Consider the following 10403-nt stretch of genomic DNA (forward strand, 5'->3'; position numbering starts at 1 on the left):
CACCACCCCCACCTGCACCGCCATTCAATATGATCATGGATGATCATCCAACTCAGTATCCCGTACCTGCCTTCTCTCCATACCCCCTGATCCCCTTTAGCCACAAGGGCCACATCTAACTCCCTCTTAAATATAGCCAATGAACTGGCCTCAACTACCCTCTGTGGCAGAGAGTTCCAGAGATTCACCACTCTCTGCGTGAAAAAAGTTCTTCTCATCTCGGTTTTAAAGGATTTCCCCTTTATCCTTAGGCTGTGACCCCTTGTCCTGGACTTCCCTAACATCGGGAACAATCTTCCTGCATCTAGCCTGTCCAACCCCTTAAGAATTTTGTAAGTTTCTAAAAGATCCCCTCTCAATCTTCTAAATTCTAGAGAGTATAAACCAAGTCTATCCAGTCTTTCTTCATAAGACAGTCCTGACATCCCAGGAATCAGTCTGGTGAACCGTCTCTGCACTCCCTCTATGGCAATAATGTCCTTCCTCAGATTTGGAGACCAAAAACTGTACGCAATACTCCAGGTGTGGTCTCAACAAGACCCTGTACAACTGCAGTAGAACCTCTCTGCTCCTATACTCAAATCCTTTTGCAATGAAAGCTAACATACCATTCGCTTTCTTTACTGCCTGCTGCACCTGCATGCCTACCTTCAATGACTGGTGTACCATGACACCCAGGTCTCGCTGCATCTCCCCCTCCCAATCAGCCACCATTTAGATAATAGTCTGCTTTCCTATTTTTGCCACCAAAATGGATAACCTCATATTTATCCACATTATACTGCATCTGCCAAACATTTGCCCATTCACCCAAATGTTTGGCAGATGCAGTATAATGTGGATAACCAAAAAAAAGAAAGCAAAACAGAACCTGGGCTGCAAAGAATTTCAACAGTTTAAGTCCCTGTTTGTCGTCAAATCCGTTCCACCGTATAAAGGTAAAATAATTATGTTGGAGAGGGGACAATTTATGTCGTATGAAAATGTTGAATAAATCTTCCCCAAATCCTATCAAATTTAACCAAGGGTTCAACAGTTTCACTCCTAATTTTTTCTAAATTTAAACATGATATTGTTTCAGAGTACCAATGGGGTGTGGTCAGAGGATTAGAGTCTTTCCATTTAAATAAAATAGTTAGATTAAGTGAGAACTTACCAGTTTGAAGTTTGATCTTTATTTTATGAGGAGTTACGGTGGGTGATTACTTGAAGAAGCCCCGCCAGGCCGCATGCGTATCATTCATCAAAGCAGCGGTGTGAAATCACAGATAACAGCAGTCGAAGTAACATGGACTAGAACTACCAGATGATATTTGCGATTATGAGGGCCGGGAGCGGAGGGCATGTAATCGCTCACCGTAACTCCTCATAAAATAAAGATCAAACTTCAAACTGGTAAGTTCTCGCTTAATCTTACTATTTTACTTTGGAATCCGTGAAGATTTCAAATCTCTGTGATTTCATGCCGTGAGAATCGAGTCTCCTCAACCACGGCTGCTTCAATGATAGATGAGGGAAACATTCATAATGAATAAATAATAGTAACACCTCTCATTCGGGAGTAACTAACCACTGAACCTAAGTAAAGTTGACAAATACCCCAGGTCTGGCCTTGGCTTATTATGAATTTTTTATATCCCTTGCAGCGGAAATTGTAGCAGCCCTGGTGGCGTGAGTCTCGGAAATATATCAGTATCTACTCCTGTACGAGCCAAGCTCTGTTTCAATCACCTGGGAATGGTGCAACCCAAAGTTTTTTATATTATCAACATTGCTAGTTCTGAGCCTCTAAGCTCTTCGCGAACTTGACGTATTGTTGTATATGTGTGACCATAACCGAAGGTTCATGAGGTATGTCATGAATTAGTTTGAGATTTTATGTCTATTCTGCTTGTACAAATATTAAAACATAATATTATTTGCAGATGTAATCATCCTGTGTAGTCACAATATGTAGTGACTGAACCAGTTGGCTGCCCAGCGCCTTGAGGATAACTGCCTATGATAGCCGAGCCAACTAAGGATGTAGCTGGAGCCCCCTGTTGAAATAGTATTAATACCACATTAAATATCCCATTAGCCCTGTGCTTATCCTGGGACTTATGTGAAAAATATCCTTTCTCCATTGATATTAAAGGGTGAACCCCGGCAGAGTGGGTCCCTATCGCTGCCGTAAATAAGATGGGAAGCACGTTGGGCACAGTTAATGGTCCTATAACTTAATTTTGTCAAGACCCATTTGAAACGCACTGCAAGCTGTCAGTTATCTGTGCTGTATGAGATGTGACTTAAGTATTTAAACAACACTTCCCATTTCCTGAAGAGGAGATGTAATGCTTTCCTTTCTTGGTGCTATCGCTGCATTCGCAGTGAGCACAGACATGAATTGGACTGACATATACTTGCCATATAATATCCTTTAGAAACCAATTGTTTAGTAGTACCGAATGTTTCCTTTTAAAAGCTTATACTGGATATAGGAATTCAGTCGGGTTAGATCCAGAATGGCTCACCACCCCCCCATCCTTCTTTTGTTTGGGAAATATATTTAGACACAAACTGCAGAGGCTGATGAACCGTCCTTTTTATTACACCTTTTGTGAATAATGATTTCAATTTTATCATTTACCCGTAAAGTTTCTGGTTTTGAAAACACTAATTTCCGACTTGGTGTATGTTTAGTGGGTGGATGTTATTCAAGAATAACTCAATTTAAACCCCTGAATGCTGTCCAGTGTGAAAGGATCTGATGTTATGCAGCACTATTCATTATAAACATTTGCAATCTACCCCCATTGGTGATTGGTCTATAGGAGATATGTCCTGGACAAGTCCAGCTGCTCGTGCCTCCACGGTTGCCGAGTTTTTTGTCTCCGAATTTTAGTGGGAGTATGCACTGGTGCACGCCAATGGCGTAGTGATGGGATAGTTCCCTTAATAAGGCCGACCATCTTTGCCTCATCATCTAAGTCCTTGACTTACTTAGCCAGGACTTCTCCCAAATATCAAGTTTGGTGGCTGTATGTTTGATGATCAGCACAGTGCTACAACTTTGGATTTAACGTCGGTCTGATAGTTCTTTCTCAGGCAGTTAATCTCGAAGTGGACGTTACACACCGGCCCCTATGTATCCTGCTGGGTGTCTGATAATGGTAGCCCTTCGACTGACCGCCCAATGCCGTTATACCTGATCCGATTAGTTTTAATACTTTCTGCAGCCTTAGTTCCTGCGATCGCAGGATTGCACCCATTTGCCCCCAGATAACCTGGTTCATGGTGGGCATTTTGAGTGACGCACGATTTACAGGTGTTTCATAGCATTTTGATTCTTGGAGCTGGTGAGAGGTCATATTATTGATGTTTATTAGCCAGATTCCTCTATTGCCTCACCAGTTCCTGCCGATATGGTAAATTTATGCCATATCCGGCGCACCTGGAGCGATGCTCTCGTGCCTCCAGGGTCAGTGCCATACTTTGCCCTGGCTCTCCCTGCTCTTGCATGAGGGATGAGCCCTTGACATGGTGCTGCTGGTATGGGCACCCAGGTAGACCTGCGGTGCCTTGGGGTATGCTCCTCCGCTATACCTCCAACTTCAGGGTCAGTGCCATACTGCCCTGGCTCTCCCTCTTTTTTCATGAGGGAGGCTTCAGCAGCCCTTGGCATGGCGCTGCGTGTATGGGCCCCTGTGTTGACCCGTGGAGGTATGGTTCCTCCAGTTTGGTACGGGTCTGCCCTGTATAGACCTCTGCTGGAGGTTGCTGCCACGGCTGATGGGGTGGCCCATGAGTATAGTACTTACTTTGGAATTGTCATGATGGGGCATCCTTTCCATAAGGTGCTCCTTCGTGTCTAGACGCCCCCAGACATTTTTATGTCCCAAAACTATTCCTGGCCATAATACTGAGCTTGCCTTGAAACAACTCTGGACAATTTCTGTGCTTGGATCCTAGCATTGTGCAGTTTTACATGGTTACATCTCATCCATTTGTGTGTTGTAAGGCTACTAGGACCTTTTCATCCTTACCAAGGGAAATGCTATTTCCGTATAACACATGACCCAAACATATGTTGTTATTATCATTAGTACTAACAAGTGTAATTATTGCCAACTTGTAGATGGCCCTATATTTTCCCTGAGCTCAACTAAGGTCTGGGATTTTCCCCTGTCCAACTTTCATGCTACCACCAACTTTAGTGAATTGTTTACTGTCTATGAAGGCATGGGGTGTGTTGTTGCCGCAACTATGAAACTTTTTTGCTTATTAATGGTACCTCAATTGGTCCGAAACTTTGCTTCCTATCCAGATTTTTACCTGCAGTTCCAGAGTTTTTTCCCTAAGAGAAGTTCAGCGGCTAATTTTTATGTCACCCCTTAAGTGCTTTTATTCGCGTCATTTATAGCATGAGGGGAACTCTGGCCTCTCCAGCTATTTCCCACCTTTGTAGTTGGTTATACTGACACTGGTGATCTCTTTCATAGAGAGAGGATTTTTGGATAGCCTGACCAGGTGCTGCAAGCAGAGTTTCCTGAAGAGACCTTCGAATACAAAGCTCCCTCACTGGAGCATATCCTACTGGAGCTGTGCTCAACAGCCTTACTTGGCTTTATGCTTTGGGGTATGGGTTTTGAATACCTCCAACCTCAGAGTCCACCTCTACCTCAGGATATAAAGTTCTTTTGCTGGAGGATATCATGCTGGAGCTATGCTCAACAGCCTTGCTTGGTTTTCTGCCTTGGGGTATGCTTTCCAATACCTCTAGTCTCAGGATATATAAAGCTCCTTAGCTGGACCATGTTATGCTGGAGCTGTGCTCAAACAGCCTTACTTGGTGTTATGCCTTGGTGCCTGCTTTCCCATAACTCCAATCTCAGAATATAAAAGTTCCTTACTGGGGTAAGTTATGCTGGAGCTGTGTTCAGCAGCTTCTTGGCTTTATGCCTTGGGGTATGCTTTGTAATACCTGTAACCTCAGTGACAGAATAACTCTGCCCTGGTAGGCCCAACCTCCTTCATGAGGGAGACATAATGCGGCTTGCCTATAGGTGTTGCTGCCATTATCCCCCAAGACTCTGAGGACCCATGGGTATAAAGCTACTGTCCTGGAGCTGATTTTATTTGTACAGCCTTAACCTGAAGCTGCTGCCACAGCCCTTGGGGTGACCTGTTGGGTATGAAGCTCCTCCTGGAGCCTGTCGTGATGGAGCATCCCTTTTATCAGGTGCTCCATCTTATCAGACGTCCACAACATTGTTTTTATTGGGAGGTGTATCCTCCTGACCCAATTTACGGGTTATTTTTAAAATAGCTTTTACCCCCCGGCATAAAGCACAGAATCAAGTTCACAAACACACTGAACAAGACCATCTAAGCTAGTCCCAATGCCTTTAAAAAAAAAACATATGGAAATCACCCTAATATCGTTGGGACTTACCCCTCCACGGAAACATCCGCAGTCTGGAAGTCGCTGACTGCCTTGTCAGCGACTGGAGTAATGCACCTGACATCCGCCGGCTCCCGCATTAGTGGTCTGGACTTGGAGTTCTCCCCACAGCCCAATGCTGGTTTCCCCGTGGCTCGCCTGGACTACGCTACTATAGCCAACAGGAACCCTGTAAGAGGAGGTTCCTGCAGGAAAACACAACCTGGTAAGTAATGAAAACTTACCTGTAGGTTTTTTACTTACCGCTGGCAGGAATGAGTTGCCTGCCAGACCGGTGCCTCGCCATGTGGATGACGATAAATGATACGCATGCGGCCTGGCGGGGCTTCTTCACGGAATCACACATGTGACTCCGAAGCAAAATAGATCTACTGGCAATTAATGTGGTAAAAGCAATCAGACGATGGGCGGAATGGGACAGATGAATAGAACATTGGTAGCCCAAAAATTGCAGTAATAGGATGAGGTTGTAAATCGATATCTAAAACTACAGAAATAGTATCAACAATTTATTTCCAATATTTTTCCAAAAGTGGGCAGGACCCAAACATAAGTTAGCTCGTTTTTATGGTCATATAAATCCTACCTGTGACAGATGTAATTCTGAAGTGGCCTCATTGACCTCAATGAGGCCACTTCAGAATTACATCTGTCACAGGTAGGATTTATATGACCATAAAAACGAGCTAACTTATCTTTTGACATACGAGTTGTGTGAACCACCTTGAATTGTATCCAAGCATGTCTTGCACACATTGAGGAAGTATTAATTAATTGAAGAATCCTCTCCCATTTCTCTGCAGATAGAGAAATTTGGAGTTCTCTTTCCCAGTCTTTCTTAATTTTATCAAATGTATCTTTTTTTTATTTCAAAATCAACTCATAGTCGTTATTAAGCCCTTCTGATAAGGGTTCAAATGTAAACAAATTTCCAAGATTTCGGTTTGATGTGGTAACAGAAAAAAGGGTAGAGTAGCCCTCAAAAAATGTCTAATTTGTAAATATCTAGAGAAATACGAGTTAGGCAGATTACATTTATGTTGTTCAAAAGACATAAAAGAACCATCCAAAAACAAATAACGCAAAGCTGCTAATAGAATAGAATAGTTTCTTTATTGTCATTGTAACATGAACCATGTGCAACGAAATTTAAAAATGTCAGCCAGTCAGTGCACCATTCAAACATTTCTAAAAGCTAACAATACATACAAGGTAAAATATTAAAAGATAAACAACTAAAATAAATATCACGAAAATAGCACGCATAAACACCCAACCCTCCATCCTTCTGCCAATGTCACAGTGTACCACAGTCCCTTAGTATGTCTCGCCCCTGCGTTCCTTGGCGGCTACATTTAGTGCTTTTATAGCAGTGGGGTAAAAACTGTTTTTTAGTCTGTTCGTCCTTGTCCTTGTAGATCTGTACCATCTGCCTGACGGCAACAGTTCAAACAGGGAGTGTCCGGGGTGGGAAATGTCCTTTATGATACTCTGGGATTTTTTGGTGCAGCGGGAACTGGGTAAGGAGAGGGCAGCCGACAATCCTCTGGGCGTTGTCAAAGGCCCTCTGGAGCGCTTTCCTCTGAGCCGCTGTGCAGCTGATGTACCACTCGCATACACAGTATGTTAGAATGTTCTCAATGGAGCACCGATAAAAGGTCAGCAGCAGTCTCTGAGTGATGTTATTCTTCCTGAGAACCCTCAGGAAGTGCAGTCTCTGCTGGACCTTTTTCAGCAGCGCAGTGGTGTTCACGCTCCACGTCAGGTCCTCCTCAATATGGATTCCCAGGAAGCGGAAATCCGCCACCCTCTCCACACAGTCCCCTCTGATAGTCAATGGTACCATGTCCGTTTTATTCTTCCTAAAGTCTATTATTAATTCCTTTGTCTTTAAGGTGTTGAGGAGCAGGTTATTTTCTTCACACCACACTGTCAGCTGCTCCACCTCATCCCGGTAGGCGTACTCGTCCCCCCCGGAGATGAGTCCCACCACCGTAGTGTCATCCGCAAATTTGACAATGGTGTTGCTGTGGTGGGCGGGGGTGCAGTCATGTGTGTAGATGGTGTAGAGCAGGGGGCTCAGTACGCAGCCCTGTGGAGAGCCGGTACTGAGGCTGAGGGCCGTGGATTTATGATGGCCCACTCTGACTCTCTGGCTGCGACCCGACAGGAAGCTATTTATCCACGTACAGGTGGAGTGTGGAAGTCCCAAGTCCCCCAGTTTGTCCACCAGTTTGTGGGGAAGGATGGTATTAAAAGTAGAGCTGTAGTCCACAAAGAGCATCCGCACGTAGCTCCCCCGCTGCTCCAGGTGAGACAGTGCAGCATGGAGAGCTGTGGCTACAGCGTCCTCTGTAGATCTATTTGCTCTGTACGCAAACTGGTGGGGGTCAAAGCTTTGGGGCAGGAGTGATGTGATATGACCCCGGACCAGTTTTTCAAAACACTTCATCACCACTGGTGTGAGTGCGACTGGCCGGTAGTCGTTGAGGCTGGAGATGTTGGTTTTTTTGGGCATATCCCTTCCTCTTCCATAACAGAAAGGCTTGATCAGTACTAGGTTGGAAGAAAAAATTAGATATGATAGGACTCGATAAGATAAAATCATTCAATCCAAAAAACTTACGAAATTGAAACCATATTCGGAGTGTATGTCTTATTATTGGGTTAGTCATATATTTATTCAATCTCGTATTCGTGAAAGGTAACGAGGCTCCTAGAATAGAAGTCAATAATAGCCCTTGCATAGAATAACGTTCAAGATTTATCCATCCTGGGCATTGGGTATCTTCTAAATCTTTTGTCCAAAACGTTAGATAACGAGCATTAACTGGCCAATAGTAGAATCTAAGATTCAGCAGTGTCAAACCACCATTTTTTTTTAATTTCTGTAGGTATTTTTTACTTAGTCCGGAATTTTTATTCTGCCATATATAGTAATACATTTTGGAATGAATAATATCAAAGAAAGATTTCGCAATAAAAATTGGTATCGTCTGAAATAAATACAAAAGTTTAGGTAATATAGATAGAATTTATTTATTTGCCACACAACCAGGGTCGGTGGTATTTGGGTTGTCAGCAGTGGTACAATAATAAAGAACACACAACCACAATAAAAGATTTACACAAACATCCACCACAACATTCATCACTATGGTGGAAGGCACAGAACTTGGCCAGACCTCCTCCATTTTCTTTTCCCCCATGGTCGGGACCTCCACCTCCGCAGCCGTTGCTGCGGTCGACCAGATGGTAAAGAACAAAGTAAAGTCAAGGTAAGTCCAGGATCGGCTCTTCCCCACCAGAGACCGCGGCTTCAGGCTGGAGTAGGCCGCAGGCCGGCGGTCAAAGATTTAAAGTTCCTGCCAGAAGCACCGCAGACTGCAGGGCCCGGTGGTCGAAGCTCCCCTCCAGGGGTGATGGTAAGTCCATGCCGGACCCGCGGTAGAAGTTGGCCGCGGGCCGGGAGCGATGGCTTCTTCTTCCCCCGGGTCCCCCACGAGGGATCCCGGGCTGCAGACACCGCAGCAGCTGGAGCTCTGCAGACCGCGCGCAGTTTCAGGCTGCCGGCTGCCCTGGGCCAGCAAAGCGGAACGCTCCCCTCCAGCGAGCCCCAGCGAGGGCTCACCCGCTCCATGGCAGGAGTCCACACTGCGCCCGCCGCTGAAGCCCCGGGCGCGTCTCCAGGAAAGGCCGCTCCGATCCTGATTGTTAGGCCACGTGGAGGCGACCTGGAAAAAGTCGCCTCTCCATGGAGGACGCGGTCGAAACGGTTTCCCCCTCACCCCCCCACACCACCCCCCACACAAAACACACCGAGAAACATCAAACACACACTTTAAAACATACTAAAAAAATTTAAAAAGTTGAAAAAACTAATGCGCTGCTGACAGGCTGCTGCCAGTGCAGCGCCCCCTACTCCTCTATAAACATTTTAATGGCATTGATTCGGCCAATTAAAGATAAGGACATTGGTGACCATTTAGTGAACTGTTGTTTGATCTGATAAATTAGAGGTGTAAAATTGGCTTTAAATCAATCCTTGTGTTTCTTGGTAATCTTAATGCCTAAATAAGTAAAAAAAATCGGTAGTTAATCTAAAAGGAAACTGTCCATAATTCGAAACTAGATTGTTTAATGGAAAAAGCTCACTCTTACTAAGATTTAGTTTATAACACATGGTACATGGTTATAGAACAAATTAGAGCACATGATATTGGGGGTAGGGTGTTGACACGGATAGAAAATTGGTTGGCAGACTGGAAGCAAAGAGTAGGAGTGAACGGGTCCTTGTCAGAATGGCAGGCAGTGGCGAGTGGAGTGCCACAAGGCACAAGTTGGGGACGCAACTATTTACCATATATATTAATGATTTGGAAGAGGGAATTAGGAGCAATACTAGCAAGTTTGCGGATGACACAAAGCTGGGTGGCTGTGTGAACTGTGAAGAGGATGTTAGGAGGTTGCAGGGTGACCTGGACAGGTTGAGTGAGTGGGCAGATGCATGGCAGATGCAGTATTATAGATAAATGTGAGGTTATCCACTTTGGTGGCAAAAACAAGGGGGCAGATTATTATCTCAATGGGGTTAGGTTAGGTAAGGAGGAGATACAGCGAGACCTGTGTGTCCTTGTACACCGGTCACTGAAAGTTGGTGTGCAGGTACGGCAGGCAGTGAAGAAAGCTAATGGAATGTTGGCCTTCATAGCAAGAGGATTTCAGTATAGGAGTAAAGAGGTTCCGGTAAGACCACATCTGGAGTATTGTGTACAGTATTGGTCTCCTAATTTGAGGAAGGACATCCTTGTGATTGAGGCAGTGCAGCGTAGGTTCATAAGATTGATCCCTGGGACAGCAGGACTGTCATATGAGGAAAGATTGAAAAGACTAGGCTTGCATTCACTAGAGTTTAGAAGGATGAGGGGTGATCTTATAAAAACATATAAAATTATAAAAG

General features: G+C 44.6%; 1 pseudogene; it reads right to left on the reverse strand.

Annotated features, from left to right (window-relative positions):
* Positions 1-3915: 3915 nt before the first annotated feature.
* On the reverse strand, positions 3916-4053 carry LOC129693482 (U6atac minor spliceosomal RNA; annotated as a pseudogene).
* Between the last annotated feature and the right edge of the window lie 6350 nt (positions 4054-10403).

Source organism: Leucoraja erinacea, unplaced genomic scaffold, assembly GCF_028641065.1.
Source record: "Leucoraja erinacea ecotype New England unplaced genomic scaffold, Leri_hhj_1 Leri_309S, whole genome shotgun sequence".
NCBI lineage: Eukaryota > Metazoa > Chordata > Chondrichthyes > Rajiformes > Rajidae > Leucoraja > Leucoraja erinaceus.